We start from the raw sequence: 17,500 nt of genomic DNA on the forward strand, positions 1-17,500 counted from the left end.
TGGTTAATTGATGATCACTATTTCTACGTTACATGCGTCAACCGCTCCCCTTCGGCCCCCCCCCCCCCCCCCCCCACCTCTCCTGACCCAGCGTTTCTACATGGGGTCGACCGTGAAGGTTTCCAATAACGTTCGACCCCAAATCCTCATCTGTTCCGTCTCTGTAGTGTCATTCACAAGCGAGTGGTAACGTCAGCGCAGAGAGGAGGCTGTACCGTTTTTTTTTTGGAGGGGGTAACTCGACTAGGGGGGCACTCGACACCCATCTCTCCACCCCTAGTCGAATGAGGTGGATTTAGGAAGAAAAGACTCCATACCTGCGACGTGGAGATAAACCACAGCAACAAACAGATACGCATTTGGAAGTTATCTCACAGCTCGGGTTTTAGTTCTATTGGGACGATCAACAAAGGGAATGATGTGAAAACAAAATACAGACTTGCAAAGGGCGTGATTGTAGCGGTGGTTTGCCCCGTATAAAAGCGACTACGTTTTTTACACAACTGACATGTTTGATTATTCTTCAGTTTGCTTTTATTTCATGGATGCAAAATAAGCCTTTTTGGAGGAGAAATATAATTTTAAATTGTCCCTCATATGCCCCCCATAAAGAAATTCGGAGGGGCAGTTTAACAAAAAAAAAAAAAACTTCTCACGCCACTCAAGTAAGTGTTTACTATTTTCTTTCTAACGTTTTTACCGAAATAAGAACGAACATGTAGTTGTTTGATACAAAGTTACTATTCATAGGCTGTAAACATTTTCCCACGTAGACTACAACGTAATGTTACTTGTATCCCGCAGATGGCTTTGTTCAACTTCACAAAACGAATACTATTTAACAGACTTAATTCATACAGAATGGAGAAGTTGTACTATAACTGTACAATTACAACAAAACATTTCAACCATAATTATAAAAGTAATTCGTGTTTTCTTTTACTCATTCTCACAGTCAGCAACACATTGGATACAAATAAAGCTAAATACATGTTTCAGTATATAGCCAAGACTTTTAAATGTATCGAAATAATTGATACAATAAAATATTTTATGATGACTATTTTTGGTTTATAACGTAGTCTGTCTGTGTAGGCTAGTTAAATGCATTCACTTTTACTATGTGTTTGTATTACAAACAACCATTTCAATACGGCGAGGCGCAATTGGTGGCTTGTGCCCTGGGGATATGCATATTTCACTTCGTTCCCAGGACGACCAATCTGGCAAGACTGTTATTATGTCTGTTATTATGTTAACGATGTGTTTCTTTTGAGATGAGCTACATTGTAGGAGCTACTATTAACGCTTGATTTGGGGTGATTGTTATGATTGTCATTGGGCATACAGTATGTAGGCCTGTTCCAAATTCGAGTATAGCTCAGAAAAAGATTGACGCTGAGCTGTATTCTGTTTTATCATTCTATAACATCAGTTCAATAAACTGGTGAAGAGGCAGTGAACTTCTGCTGATGCATACTTTGCTGGGTTATTTGTTACACGGTTAAGGTGCCCACTGGCAGTGCTGAATGATCCTGTTTTATGTAGGATGAATCGAATTTGAATCACAAAAGGGACTTGCTTTTTGCATCTAAGCGCCTTTATTTAACTAGGCAAGTCAGTTAAGAACAAATTCTTATTTACAATGATGGCCTACCCCGGCCAAACCCTAACGACGCAGGGCCAATTGTACGCCGCCCTATGGGACTCCCAATCACGGCCGGTTGTGATACAGCCTGGAATCGAACCAGTGTCTGTAGTGACGCCTCTAGCACTGAGATGTGGTGCCGTAGACAGCTGCGCCACTCGGGAGCCCAACATTATTTTCCTGATAAACAAACTCAGAGTTAATTTAAACACAAATAAGGAAATATATAAATCAGTGTGATATATGCATGGAAATAGAATGACATAGAATCTAGGTGGCAGGTAGGGGTAGGTAGCCTAGTGGTTAGAATGTGAGCCACTAACCGAAAGTTTGCTGGTTCGAATCCCTGAGCTGACAAGATATAAATCTGTCATTCTGCCCCTGAACATGGCAGTTAACCCACTGTTCCCCGGTAGGCCGTCACTGTAAATAAGAATGTGTTCTTAACTGACTTGCCTAGTTAAATAAAGGTTAACTTTATTTAGTAATAGCCTAGCCTATATTACCACCCTACCACCCATACCACCCTGCATACCACTACTGGCTTGCTTCTGAAGCTAAGCAGGGTTGGTCCTGGTCAGTCCCTGGATGGGAGACCAGATGCTGCTGGAAGTGGTGTTGGAGGGCCAGTAGGAGGCACTCTTTCCTCTGGTCTAAAAAATATCCCAATGCCCCAGGGCAGTGATTGGGGACACTGCCCTGTGTAGGGTGCCGTCTTTCAGATGGGACGTTAAACGGGTGTCCTGACTCTCTGAGGTCATTAAAGATCCCATGGCACTTATCGTAAGAGTAGGGGTGTTAACCCCGGTGTCCTGGCTAAATTCCCAATCTGGCCCTCAAACCATCATGGTCACCTAATAATCCCCAGTTTACAATTGGCTCATTCATCCCCCTCCTCTCCCCTGTAACTATTCCCCAGGTCGTTGCTGCAAATGAGAATGTGTTCTCAGTCAACTTACCTGGTAAAATAAATAAAATAAATAAATATTGAACAATGGTCTGCTTTGAAATACTGTATCTTTTGGACTATATAAAACAGTGGAGAAGCCTTCTATTAAATGTAACCACCATCCTCTAGTCCAGGGGTGGGCAATTCCAGTCCTCGAGGGCCTGATTGGTGTCAGTTTTGCCCCAGCCCCAGCTAACACACCTGACTCCAATAATCACCTAATCATGATCTTCAGTTTAGAATGACATTTGATTAATCAGCTGTGTTTGCTAGGGATGGAGAACAAGTGTGACACCAATCAGGACCTGGAGGACTGTAGTTGCCCGCCCCTGTTCTATTCTAATGCAACGATAACGGGTTCACAAAATACATATATTGATGTCTATGTCAACTAAAAAACATGCAATTGGCCATTATTGTTTTCTCCCAGGCAATTTATATTGTGAGGTTTGTTATGCTATCATTCTTGTAGTTAAACATTACATCTTGGTGTTGGCTAGAATAAAATAAACTAATTTGTAATGATAAGATCCACATGTCGATTGTCAGAAAAGAGAAAAGTGGCGTCCTTCAGAGTAATTGGACCTCACATGTAAAGAGGCACATATCAACTGTGTCCAGCATCCTTAATGTCATTTTAATTGAACAATGTATCACCGCTGATCTCTGTCAGATGCTAGAAAAGGATGCAGAGGAAAACAAAGGGAAGAGGAACGCTACCAGGCAGGCTGAGGCAGTTAGCTGAGACCACAGGATGTCACAGGCTTTGTATCTGCCTTCAGATAAACAAATCAATGCATTTGACTGACAAGACCATAAGGAGTTGAAATGAATAGAATTTGCTAATTGATGTAAACATTTAATCTGAAAACTTTTGATTCCACCGAAGCCTTGGGGAGTTTTTTCTTCTTTTTTCTCGCTTGGAAGTGAAAAAGTGAATTGGATTATTCCCCCGTATATGATTTTTGTACAAATGTCTTTGTAGGTGTCCCCCCGAGGGTTTTTGAAATTCATTTCCTCGCAATTATGGCTTTCTAATATTTTTTCCCTATTTCCCCCTCACTTATCCGTATGGTGCTTTTTCTAAATGTTTGCAAAGGATCAAAGGAGGTGATTCCAGACTCTAGTCTTCAGGCCCGCTGTCAGAGTAAATAGTCATTTCACTAAACATTTAACTTTGAAGATGTTCGACTTTCTGCCTCTCACTTTGAGGCCTGTTTTAGAGGCTCACAAGAGGCAATGGGTCTTTATTACCCTAGATTGCAGGACTTTCATGCATGTCGATCCACTTCGTCAAATAATAAAATAAAAAAATCATTTTATAGACCATTTAATGCAGTGCTGGGCCTAAGTATTTTATATTGGGTGCTTCTTACTACGTATGCATGTTGATTGCATTTGAAACCAAATTAGATCAATTTAGGTAACATCAAGGGTTTTCCAATTTGCCGCGCTGCTCATCGGCTTCAGACGCCATGGTAACATGGAGCATTAATAGCAGCTGCACCAGAGGACTCCATCGTGTTATTAGGGAGAAGGAGAGAGAGGGGTAGAGAGATACTCCAGTGGACTCCATCGTGTTATTAAGGAGAAGGAGAGAGAGGGATAGAGAGATGAACCAGTGGACTCCATCGTGTTATTAGGGAGAAGGAGAGAGAGGGATAGAGAGATGAACCAGTGGACTCCATTGTGTTATTAGGGAGATGGAGAGAGTGGGACGGAGAGATGCTCCAGTGGACTCCATCGTGTTATTAGGGAGAAGGAGAGAGAGGGATAGAGAGATACTCCAGTGGACTCCATCGTGTTATTAGGGAGAAGGAGAGAGTGGGATGGAGAGATGCTCCAGTGGACTCCATCGTGTTATTAGGGAGAAGGAGAGAGAGGGATAGAGAGATACTTCAGTGGACTCCATCGTGTTATTAGGGAGAAGGAGAGAGAGGGATAGAGAGATGAACCAGTGGACTCCATCATGTTATTAGGGAGAAGGAGAGAGAGGGATAGAGAGATACTCCAGTGGACTCCATCGTGTTATTAAGGAGAAGGAGAGAGAGGGATAGAGAGATGAACCAGTGGACTCCATCGTGTTATTAGGGAGAAGGAGAGAGAGGGATAGAGAGATGAACCAGTGGACTCCATTGTGTTATTAGGGAGATGGAGAGAGTGGGACGGAGAGATGCTCCAGTGGACTCCATCGTGTTATTAGGGAGAAGGAGAGAGAGGGATAGAGAGATACTCCAGTGGACTCCATCGTGTTATTAGGGAGAAGGAGAGAGTGGGATGGAGAGATGCTCCAGTGGACTCCATCGTGTTATTAGAGAGAAAGAGAGAGAGGGATAGCGAGATGAACCAGTGGACTCCATCGTGTTATTAGGGAGAAGGAGAGAGAGGGATAGAGAGATACTCCAGTGGACTCCATTGTGTTATTAGGGAGAAGGAGAGAGAGGGATAGAGAGATGAACCAGTGGACTCCATCGTGTTATTAGGGAGATGGAGAGAGAGGGATAGAGAGATGAACCAGTGGACTCCATCGTGTTATTAGAGACCAGAGGACTCCATCGTGTTATTAGGGAGAAGGAGAGAGAGGGATAGAGAGATGAACCAGTGGACTCCATCGTGTTATTAAGGAGAAGGAGAGAGAGGGATAGAGAGATACTCCAGTGGACTCCATCGTGTTATTAGGGAGAAGGAGAAAGAGGGATAGAGAGATGAACCAGTGGACTCCATCGTGTTATTAGAGACCAGAGGACTCCATCGTGTTATTAGGGAGAAGGAGAGAGAGGGACGGAGAGATGCTCCAGTGGACTCCATCGTGTTATTAGGGAGAATGAGAGAGAGGGAAAGGGAGATGCTCCAGTGGACTCCATCATGTTATTAGAGACCAGAGGACTCCATCGTGTTATTAGAGACCAGAGGACTCCATCGTGATATTAGAGAGAAGGAGAGAGATGGATAGCGAGATTCAGCAGTGGCTCGTATTGGCGTTGAGGGAGGAGACCTTTTAAAACCTTTTGGCGCACGGATCCCTTTTACAGGATCATTTTCGTAAACAACCGCTGAATTGCAGAGCGCCAAATTAAAAACAAATACAAAAAATATTTATTTTCATGAAATCACAAGTGAAATATACCAAAACACATTTTAGCTTGTTGTTAATCCACCTATCGTGTCAGATTTTGAAAATATGCTTTACAGCGAAAGCAATCCAAGCGTTTGTGAGTTTATCGATCACTAGACAAAACAGTAAGAACATCTAGCCGCAAATTAGCTTGGTCACGAAAGTCAGAAAATCAATAAAATGAATCGCTTACCTTTGATGATCTTCGGATGTTTGCACTCACGAGACTCCCAGTTACACAATAAATGTTATTTTTGTTCGAGAAAGATTATTTTTATAACCAAAAACCTCCATTTGGTTTGCACGTTATGTTCAGAAAACCACACGCTCGTGCCGGTCCTGAAGGGCAGACAAAAATTCCAAAAAGTATCCGTAATGTTGGTAGAAACATGTCAAACGTTTTTTATAATCAATCCTCAGGTTGTTTTTAACATACATAATCAATAATATTTCAACCGGACGGTAAACTATTCAATACTACAGAGAAAGAAAATGTTGAGCTACAACTCTCGTGCGCATGAACTAATCAATGGACACTTGACGCGTTTTGATAAATCTTGCTAATTCTTCAAATTAAAAGCTTGAAACTATGTCTAAAGCCTGGTCACACCCTGAGGAAGCCATTGGAAAAGGAATCTGGTTGATACCCCTTTAAATGGAGGATGGGCAGGCAATGGAACAGGGATTTTTCCAAATAAAAGGCACTTCCGGGTTGGATTTCCTCAGGTTTTCGCCTGAAAATCAGTTCTGTTATACTCACAGACAATATTTTGACAGTTTTGGAAACTTTAGAGTGTTTTCTATCCTAATCTGTCAATTATATGCATATTCTAGCATCTGGGCCTGAGAAATAGTTCATTTACCTTGGGAACGTTATTTTTCCAAACATAAAAATAGTGCCCCCTAGCTCAAAGAGGTTAAGTGGTTGGTTAATGGAAAGTGTTGATCGTGACTTGCATCTACTTGCTGTAGATGAGTGGTATGAGTGCTTTGTCACTCAACCCATCGTCAGGATCAGACAGTAGCCTCTATTCAAACTGCCCAAAAAGAGGGTCGAAAAAACAGACAATATTCCGGACACTACTTACTGCTTATATCTTTCCACCTTTCCTCTCCCTGTGCTGTGGCCACAGGGGATAAGAGATTAGGGCTGTGGAATTATTGACCGATTCGCTCAGACGTGTTCCCCTGACTCCAAGTCCGAATCAGTAGATTGGCCGTGGCAACAGGCCTCTGTTAGAAGTGAAAAACAGCCTCTGAGATTCCCCCAAATTATATTTACACATGGGTTCCCCCTGAGCACAAAGGTTTGCCCAGAACAAGCAGCGCTCGCTTTAGGGGTGCCGTGGGGTCGGAGCCCGGGACCAGATTTAGGGGTTCCGTGGGGTCGGAGCACGGGACCAGATAAGACACGCAGTAATGGAACTCAACATGATTGATCCATCTCACTCAAGGTTAAAGTCCATCTCACAGTTGGCTGCACGCCTGAGCTAGGCCGGGAGTCTCCTTTCTATCTCTGTCGGCTTTTCCTAAACCCGCCAACAGACAGATAAAGCTAAAGCTCTGTCCCTGCTTTGTACCCACAACTTCCTCTTGTCTATCTGATGGCTCTAAAGGGACTTTGTGGACTACCAGGGCCTTGGCATCCCTTGGCCCCAGATACCGGGTTTACACCATAGGCGCAACTTTGGTTTCAGAAGTGGGGGGGACATATATATATTTTTTTTTTATCCAGTCGGTGAAACATTCCAAACAGCCTACCTGACTGCTCGGAGACGTCTGCATGGTCCTAAAGCACACCGTTGCCTGGTTTTGTATCAAATTCCAATGATAAAACTGGGGGGGACAAATATTAAATTTGAGAATGTGGGGTCCCCGTCCCCAGTGAACGTTGCGGCCCTGATTGTCTATCTGATTGCTCTAAAAGGACTTTGTGGACACACTCCCCGGGCCTTGGCATCTCTTGTCCCCAGATACCGGGGTTTTCACCAATGATTTGCTCCTGTTCTTTTGATGATGATGTGTTGATACACTTAGAAACAAATGTGCTATCTAGAACCTAAAACGGTTCTTCGGCTGTCCCGATAGGAGAACTCTTTGAATAAACCTTTTTGGTTTGACGCCTATTCCGGGTCTTCCCCCCCGTCTCAATCCTCCTATGAAGTTAATGTGAACTGGTGTTTCATGGAGAGGTTGTAATTAACACCCTGTCTGGAATAAACCAGGCAGTTTGGCTTTTTCTCTCTCTCATGTCCCCTCTGATTCCACCACTGGACTGCTCTCTAGCTTGTTCAGTGTGATTACCAGCTGGCGTCCCCAGATTGATGGTGCCTCCCCCTTGGGGCATCCTCACAAACCAGGTTCTCTCAGGAACTCCAACCAGAGTTATGACCCCTAGGTTGTGGAGAGCCGCTAACACCCTATTCATACACCCCAATGGGTCATGATGGCAGGTTGGGATTGGCCCATTTATTCTCCAGTTAGGGTCCAAACCGGATGACTGATGTGTCACATTGAGCCTTTGGCAGAGGGGGATTTGTGAAGTCAGTTTGAGTTGTGTCCTGCTGGAGTGCTGTAGTGGAGGAGGTCTTACAGTTCATTCTCAATCAATGCTGTTGATCGCCCCAACATGTTGACGTAAAGGAATTTTAGGAAAATGGAGATGGTTTTCTGAAACAGCAAAGGACACGTATAAGAACAAGAGAAGATGTACAATGTATTCATAGGTACACCTTCGTTTTCTGGTTTTCAAAATCAATTATGAGAAGACAGTTCTTTCTCCTCAGTCACTAACAGGAAACATACATATACTGTTAGTAGTGCTGAACGATTAGCGTTTTTTAATTTAATTTTTTTTTTTATCCCCTTTTCTTGCTAGTAATTACTATCTTGTCTCATCGCTACAACTCCCATACGGGCTGAGACAAGGATATCCCTACCGGCCAAACCCGGACGACGCCCTAACCCGGACGATTGTGCGTCGCCCCACGGACCTCCCGGTCGCGGCCGGCTGCGACAGAGCCTGGGCGCGAACCCAGAGACCACTGCGCCACCCGGGAGGCCCCCACGATTAGCGTTTTTTGATGTCACTTCGGTTTCAGTTTGATTATAAAACAAATAATCACGGTTTTCGGTTACAATTATAAAAAACAAACATTAAATGCACTATGCATTATGTGGGTTGAATGCTATAACAACACAAAATAAACAATAAAAGTCCCATGACTAGTGACTGCCCATTATCACTTATTAACCATCATTTTTTCACATTACTTTACTTTAATTAAATATTTCAGTTGTTGTGTATATTATATTTGTTTTATTTGATGACTTTATTATTTCATTCCAAGTCATCAACTCATCTCTATAGAGCTACTGCCTATGCTGTCTGACAAAATCACTATTTTAGTAGTTCTTCTAAGTAAATAAGGCATACTTTTATGACTGCTGAATACCAACTATCAATCACTTAGATCATGTATTTTCAGTCTCCCGAAGAAACTGCTTTCTATCCCTGTGATCGGGTTCTCTCTTGTCTTCATGTCTTATGCCGCACAGACCGGACAAGTTTAAGCGGGCAAGCAATGGATTAAGATCATTGTAGTTAATTCCCACGTTTTATGCGCTAAACTATATAGAATATTGTCCTGTTGGAAACTACAACTCCCTACTACATTGCATAGTTCGTGCTTGATCTGGTTTATCTCTACAGAAACTGAACATGGAGCTCACAGAAGTATACACCTCACACACATGGTGAGACACCTGTACCATGTCAGATATCTTTTTGACTTTGCATCCCAATATTACATTTTATATACATCACAGAAGACTGAAATATAACAAAACTGTTTGACAAAGAAACACAATGTTAATGAATTGATGTATGAATTTATGTATGAATAACATTCCACACATGAAGGCCACTAGTTAATTTCACTGCAGAAAAGGGCTACGGCACAATGTCTCACATGAATTAGACCTTTTGTTTAACATTTCCATTAGCAATGTATGAGGTTCACTAGAAGGCCAAGATGTGACATTATAAATAAGGATTTTTAATGTTGATGTGTTTATGCCCTGGGGAGCCCCATTCTGCGTCATTCTCCCGAAGAGAGTGATGCCAATAGGACTTCAGGCATGGGAGTGGGGCCACTGCCATACATACACACAAGATGATAACTGTAGTAGATGGTTAGGTAGTAAGAACGCCTGCTCATTCCCGGGTGGGGGGACTTTTGAGCGTGGGGGGGGGGGACGTTTGAACGTTGAGTCTATAGGATGCGTGTTCAGGGGGGACTTTTGAGCGTTTGGGGGGGACTTTTGAGTGTTGGGGGGGGGGGGGGGGGGCGTTTGAGCGTTGAGTCTATCGGATGCGTGTTCAGGGGGGACTTTTGAGTGTTGGGGGGGAGGCGGCGTTTGAGCGCTGAGTCTATAGGATGTGTGTTCAGGGGGGACTTTTGAGTGTTGGGGGGGTGGGGGGGGGGGGGCGGCGTTTGAGCGTTGAGTCTATAGGGTGTGTGTTCAGGGGGGACTTTTGAGTGTTGGGGGGGTGGGGGGGGGGGTGGGCGGCGTTTGAGCGCTGAGTCTATAGGGTGTGTGTTCAGGGGGGACTTTTGAGTGTTGGGGGGGTGGGGGGGGGGGGGCGGCGTTTGAGCGCTGAGACTATAGGGTGTGTGTTCAGGGGGGACTTTTGAGTGTTGGGGGGGTGGGGGCGGCGTTTGAGCGTTGAGTCTATAGGATGCGTGTTCAGGGGGGACGTTTGAGCGTTGAGTCTATAGGGTGCGTGTTCAGGGGGGACTTTTTAGTGTTGGGGGGGGTGGCGTTTGAGCGTTGAGTCTGTAGGATGCGTGTTCAGGGGGGACGTTTGAGTGTTGGGGGGGGGGGGGCGTTTGAGCGTTGAGTCTATAGGATGTGTGTTCAGGGGGGGCGTTTGAGCGTTGAGTCTATAGGATGCGTGTTCAGGGGGGACGTTTGAGTGTTGGGGGGGGGGGGGACGTTTGAGCGTTGAGTCTATAGGATGCGTGTTCAGGGGGGACTTTTGAGTGTTCGGGGGGGGGGGGGGGTTTGAGCGTTGAGTCTCGAGGGTGCGTGTTCAGGGGGGACTTTTGAGTGTTGGGGGGGGCGTTTGAGCGTTGAGTCTACAGGATGCGTGTTCAGGGGGGACGTTTGAGTGTTGGGGGGGGGGGGGAGGGAGCGTTTGAGCATTGAGTCTATAAGATGTGTGTTCAGGGGGGACTTTTGAGTGTTGGGGAGGGGGGGGGGCGTTTGAGCGTTGAGTCTATAGGATGCGTGTTCAGGGGGGACTTTTGAGTGTTGGGGGGGGGCGTTTGAGCGTTGAGTCTACAGGATGCGTGTTCAGGGGGGACGTTTGAGTGTTGGGGGGGGGGGGCGTTTGAGCGTTGAGTCTATAGGATGTGTGTTCAGGGGGGGCGTTTGAGCGTTGAGTCTATAGGATGCGTGTTCAGGGGGGACGTTTGAGCGTTGGGGGGGGGGGGGGGGGACGTTTGAGCGTTTAGTCTATAGGATGTGTGTTCAGGGGGGACGTTTGAGTGTTGGGGGGGGGCGTTTGAGCGTTGAGTCTATAGGATGTGTGTTCAAGGGGGACGTTTGAGCGTTGGGGGGGGGGGCGTTTGAACGTTGAGTCTATAGGATGTGTGTTCAGGGGGGACGTTTGAGCGTTGAGTCTATAGGATGTGTTTTCAGGGGGGACGTTTGAGCGTTGAGTCTATAGGAGCTGAAAAGACCTGGAGGGCAGAAGTGGTAGGGGAGAGAAATACAGAGAAAGAGGGAGATAGTGGTTTTCATGTGCTAAAATCTGTTAATCCTCTGGCTTTTGTGTCTGAACAGAAAGCTGGCTTGGCCATGGCTAGGCCTGGGAGCATTCAGAAGCCCTTCTTTTGTTGTCAGTCTCACCCAAACCGACAGACATCTGGTAGGGAAAGCAGGGAACGGGGATAGAAATGAGGGGGACTATCAGCTGGTTGGGGATTGAGTGAGAAAGTGGGGAGGGGGGAGGTGAAGGGGGTGTTGTCCTAGAGAAAAGAGTGGAACGACCAATGGGAGTTGGCAGATAATTGATGGATGTCAGTAATTGTTTGTAGTTCAAGCATGAAAACATGGGCCTCTGGGAGGCTGGGGAGAGAGGGAGAGAAAGAGAGAGGGGGGAGGACAACCGACCTGGCTGCTACATCCATCACTCAAGTCTGGCTAGGGTTAAACAGGAGTAAGTACCTTTCTGTCAAGTTTGTTCATCTCTGTGCATTGGGGATAAGGGGGCTATTCGTCCTGGTTATGACGAATAGCATAGCGGTCTGGGAGCCCCCTATGTGGTAACAAGTCTAAATGGGAGAAAGGCATGCAGACTTCTGCTATCATATCAAGCTTCATTCCATTTGTATGCAGATGCAGTTTTTTGTGTGCCTGGATTTCAAAAAGGGCATATACTCCAGTCTGGATACAAAAATGACTCTGCACCATGGTGTATATAAAAGAGAGAGAGGGAGCGAGATGAGATGCATTTTCTTTCCCCTCGCCTTTGCCGTGAATCACGAGCTTATCTCTTGGAAGCAAGTACACCTTTCGGAGGCGAAGAAGACATTTCTATGTAAACACCCCGCACCCACGCTGTATTCCAGTAGACAAGTAAGAGACTGTGAGGATGAACCACCAATTCTTTTTTTTTTTTTGAAGATAATCTTTTGTTTTTCCCAATTCTTGGCTGTTTGGACGCAACTTTTACCATGGCAGGTGGGATGACGACAAAGGTGAAGATCTCTTTTATAGTACTGTCACACACGCTAACTGACTGACTGACTGACTGACTGACTGACTGACTGACTGACTGACTGACTGACTGACTGACAGACAGACAGACAGACAGACAGACAGACAGACAGACAGACAGACAGACAGACAGACAGACAGACAGACAGACAGACAGACAGACAGACAGAGAGAGGAACATGTCCCCCTGATGCACCAAAGCCCTTCACACACGCCAAACGTTAGTCTCTTTTGTCTCTTCTTCCATTCTTTCCTCCTGACGTTTTAACACTAGCAAATATCTGCAGTGGTAGCTCAACGTAATTGGGAAGGGAAGAAAATAAATAAATGAACTCTTGTGTGTCACTGATTAGAAACAAATAGAGCCTTTAGAGAACGACAACCAATCAGAGAGATACAGTGCTTTGACTAGAGGGAGGGGTAGCTATATAGTCTTCTTATTTATTTATTTATTATATGCATGCTAAAATACATTTTGGGAGTTTATTATTTTTTAAATTATTTTTGTGGGCAGGAAATATTTTTTGTAATAGCGGAGATTGTCTCCAACATTAAACCTTTACACGTATTTTGTTCCGAAAGGTTTTGTGGCAGCTAGAGTAGCTGATTGGCTTCCGTCACTTTCCCTCTCTTTTCCAGTGTCAAGATTAGAGAAAATCACTGATGATACTTCGCCGTATCCTTGTAATCTTTAGGCTTCCGACGTTGCTGAAGCGTTACCTGAGCGTTGTCACGGCGTTCCACGCTGACCTTGCCGTTTTTCATTCAGCAGCCGTGTGCTGAAAAATAACTGTTGGTTTATCTGATAGGAATGGAACAGGGAAGCGAGAACAAGAATGGTTTGTTTACAAGGAAATAAATGGCGCTGTTATCTGGCACTGTCTATTTGCCGATTGATGCGAGGCGATAGCGTCAGGAAATAAAGGGAGTGTGGAGCAGGCATTGGTGGATTAGGGCCTGCGGTGGACGTTGGTGAGGCAGGGAGCTCTCACACCGAGCGTTGCATGGGGAGATATAGAGGCTCTGTCATATACGCTACGAAGAAATATGGAGTATTGATATGAGGAGTTGGTGTTTGAGGCATGAAGAAGGAGTTATGGAAGTACTGTTACATGCGCACACACACACACACACACACACACACACACACACACACACACACACACACACACACACACACACACACACACACACACACACACACACACACACACACGCACAACCCCATCAGAGAAAGCGACGGGACATCTCGGCGGGACAGCCGTTGTTACCGAACCCTATTTGACTGAGCACATGGATTGGCGCTCCCTCTTCCATCGGTGGTGGGGTATGGGGGGAAAAGTATCCCCCCATGACGTGTTGTCGTGCAGCCTCCAATCTCTAGTCGCGACGGGGTGGAGGTGGAGAAGAAGAGAGGGAACAGGAGGGGAACAAAAGCAGGTCTGAGGGGAGCAACAGGCGGAGGATGGGAGCTGCCCTGGGTTGAAGAGAGGGATGGAGAGGGGGGCAAAGATGGAGAAAGAGAGCTAGAGAGTGGCATGACAGACAGAGAGCCTGGAGGAGAAGCAGAAGAGAGATGGAGAGTCATTAGCATTGAGCTAGCTGTCATTAGCATTGAGATAAAGGTGGACTAATGAATTTGTGATAAAGGTGGGCTAATGAATTTGAGATAAAGGTGAGCTAATGAATTTGAGATAAAGGTGAGCTAATGAATTTGAGATAAAGGTGAGCTAATGAATTTGTGATAAAGGTGGGCTAATGAATTTGTGAGAAAGGTGGGCTAATGAATTTGAGATAAATGTGGGCTAATGAATTTGAGATAAATGTGGGCTAATGAATTTGTGTTAAAGGTGGGCTAATGAATTTGTGATAAATGTGGGCTAATGAATTTGAGATAACTGTGGGCTAATGAATTTGTGATAAAGGTGGGCTAATGAATTTGTGATAAATGTGGGCTAATGAATTTGAGATAAATGTGGGCTAATGAATTTGAGATATAGGTTCCATAAAAGCAAAGAGAGAGAAATAGACAACAGGCTGACTTCAGCTCCACCAACCAAAGCCAAACTCTCCACACGTCAGGGTGCTCTTAACCCCATTCTACCCAAGATGGCTGCACGCCGCTTCACTTGCCAACTGCTGTGGCAAAGACCCTGCCAGGGCCATATTAGAGTGTCAATGCCAGAGGAGGAGTGGCTGAATACAAATGACCCTGTGCCAAACAGATGATTAATCTCTCTGTATCTCTGTCTGTGCAGTGGGTTGTAGCTAGCATGCTACAGGGTATAGTTTGTAAAGTAGAGAGGGTGTACATCTAAGTGATAGACTCATTGTTTGTGTTTGTTTCCCCACCACTGCCAACCTCTATAAGTATTTTCCTTGGCTGCCCAATAATGTAACTCTACAGTTGCCTGTAGTTATGTTTTGGCTAGCTACACTTAAACTGCACAACCATATCTGTCATGTTAGCATGTTGTTAGCTAGCATACACACACAGAACCAGCCCTAGCTGTGTGCTGGGTATAATCAGTCCTCAGGCACTTCTACCCGGCAACTAAAAGTGGATGTGGGCCCCATTGTAAATCACAGTAGGGTTTTGTTGAGCCTGCACCCTAAAGAGAATGGCATGGAAACACGTTTGCCGCAGAGGAGAGCCTGGTATTGTGTAGGCGAAGAGAGAAGACAACTATAAAAGTGATCGATCGTTGGCCTTTACCTTTGCTCATCACTAATGCTATCTGAATCTTAAAGAGCCACTGAACATTCCGATTGGCATGTGTTTTTCTGTTGCTCATTAGAGAAAAAAAAAGAGATTTCAGTCTTGGAGGTGTGTTTCCTGACTGATTCCGTGTTTGGTTAATGATGTTTGTCTCTCATGAGACACTGTAGGAAGCCTATTGCACACCTCAAAATCCCCAGAATGAATCTAAGATAACAAAAAAAATCTGCGAAAAATGTTGCCGTTTTTGCCAAGCATGTTTTAGTTGTGCAATTTTTGGTGCAGTATTTCTCAAGTAAAAAAATGTGAGACGAGTTGTCTTGTGTAAACAATGGCTGCTGGTCAGGTCTTTCTCACTGTCTATGCTATTGAATAGAGAGCAATCACCGCATGCTCCCCCCATGTTTGCTCCCCCCATGATTTGTCCCCCTAGGTTTGTTTGTAATCAACTAGAATAACTGTTTCTGGCTCATATCCCTTTCACATTCTGAAATTGCATTTTTGTACCCCATTATAAAAGAAAACTGCAAGCAAATACGGTGTTTTTATGTTAAACTGTTTTGTTATATTTCACTCTTCTGTGATGTATATAAAGTAGAATATTGGGATGCAAACTCAAAATGTAATGCATTTCAACTCAATATCTGACATGATACAGATGTCTTATTTATTTAAGCCCATAACCATGTGTGTGAGGTGTATACTTTTGTTTCATAGTAGATTTGTTTAAGACTACCAAGAAACACTCTGTGTGACCCTGATTTAGCCCACTGCAGTAAAAGGTTAAAAGCAGTTGCTCTATAAAGACAGACTCACTTCTACTTCATCACAATCTCGGATCCGGGAGCACCCCCATCAGTAAAAAAGCTGACTAGCATAGCCTAGCATAGCGTCACAAGTAAATACTAGCATCTAAATATCATTAAATCACAAGTCCAAGACACCAGATGAAAGATACACATCTTGTGAATCCAGCCATCATTTCTCATTTTTAAAATGTTTTACAGGGAAGACACAATATGTAAATCTATTAGCTAACCACGATAGCAAAAGACAACTTTTTTTTCTCCACCATTTTTTTCCTGCATAGGTAGCTATCACAATTTCGACCAAATAAAGATATAAATAGCCACTAACCAAGAAACAACTTAATCAGATGACAGTCTGATAACATATTTATTGTATAGCATATGTTTTGTTAGAAAAATGTGCATATTTCAGGTACAAATCATAGTTTACCATTGCAGCCACCATCACAACTCTCACCAAAGCAACTAGAATAACTACAGAGACCATCGTGTATTCCCTAAATACTCATCTTAAAACATTTCTGAAAAATACACAGCGTACAGCAAATTAAAGACAACGATCTTGTGAATCCAGCCAATATTTCAGATTTTTTAAGTGTTTTACAGCGAAAACACAATATAGCATTATATTAGCTTACTACAATAGCCAACCACACAACAGCATTGATTCAGGCCAACAATAGCGATAACGAATAAACGAGCAAAATATATACATTTTTTCACTAACCTTCTCAAACCTCTTCAGATGACAGTCCTATAACATCATATTACACAATACATATAGAGTTTGTTCGAAAATGTGCATATTTAGCGGCACAAATCGTGGTTATACAATGAGAAAAGTAGCCAAGCTGCCAACAATGTCGGGAGAAATCTTGGGAGAGGCACCTAATCTAATCAGTAACTAATCCTAAACTTGACTAAAAAATACAGGTAGGACAGCAAATGAAAGATACATTAGTTCTTAATGCAATCGCTGTGTTAGATTTTTAAAATTAACGTTACTACGACATACAGCGTGCGTTAAAGCGAGACCGCACCGAGATTAATGGCGGAATATGAGTTTAACATTTTTCAACAGAACAACGAATTAACATCATAAATAGTTCTTACTTTTTGATGAACTCCCATCAGAATCTTGGGCAAGTTGTCCTTTTTCCAAAAGAATCGTTGCTCGGTTGTAGATTGTCGTCTTCAACGTTGGAATTAGCAGTAAACATTAGCCATGTGGCAAAGACGTGTCCAACTCACTAAAACGCAGCATTAATAAATATCCGAAAATCGCAATATACTGATATAAACTGATATAACTCGGTTTAAAATAACAACATTATGATGTCTTTAACACCTATATCGAATAAAAACAGAGCCGGATATATCTAAGGGCTATAACGGGAGCTTTCTAGAACGACATCCAGAGGTCCTTTTTGCGTCATGGCGAAGAGAACAAAGGACGGACCCCACGTTGCCAGCC

General features: G+C 44.0%; 1 protein-coding gene across 18 annotated transcripts in view; it reads left to right on the plus strand.

Annotated features, from left to right (window-relative positions):
* The window catches only part of ptprsa (protein tyrosine phosphatase receptor type Sa), a 470,296-nt gene that overhangs the window by 117,297 nt on the left and 335,499 nt on the right, over nucleotides 1–17,500 (plus strand). The window contains exon 1 of one of the 18 annotated variants that reach the window (XM_055940832.1): nucleotides 131–665. The exons of 16 other annotated variants lie outside the window; for them this stretch is intronic. The gene's annotated coding sequence lies outside the window, so the exon portion shown is untranslated. Of the gene's footprint in view, nucleotides 1–130; nucleotides 666–17,500 lie in introns of those variants that run through there. One more of the 18 variants, XM_055940831.1, reaches the window with a different exon arrangement.

Source organism: Salvelinus fontinalis, chromosome 12 (assembly GCF_029448725.1).
Source record: "Salvelinus fontinalis isolate EN_2023a chromosome 12, ASM2944872v1, whole genome shotgun sequence".
NCBI classification, from domain to species: Eukaryota; Metazoa; Chordata; class Actinopteri; order Salmoniformes; family Salmonidae; genus Salvelinus; species Salvelinus fontinalis.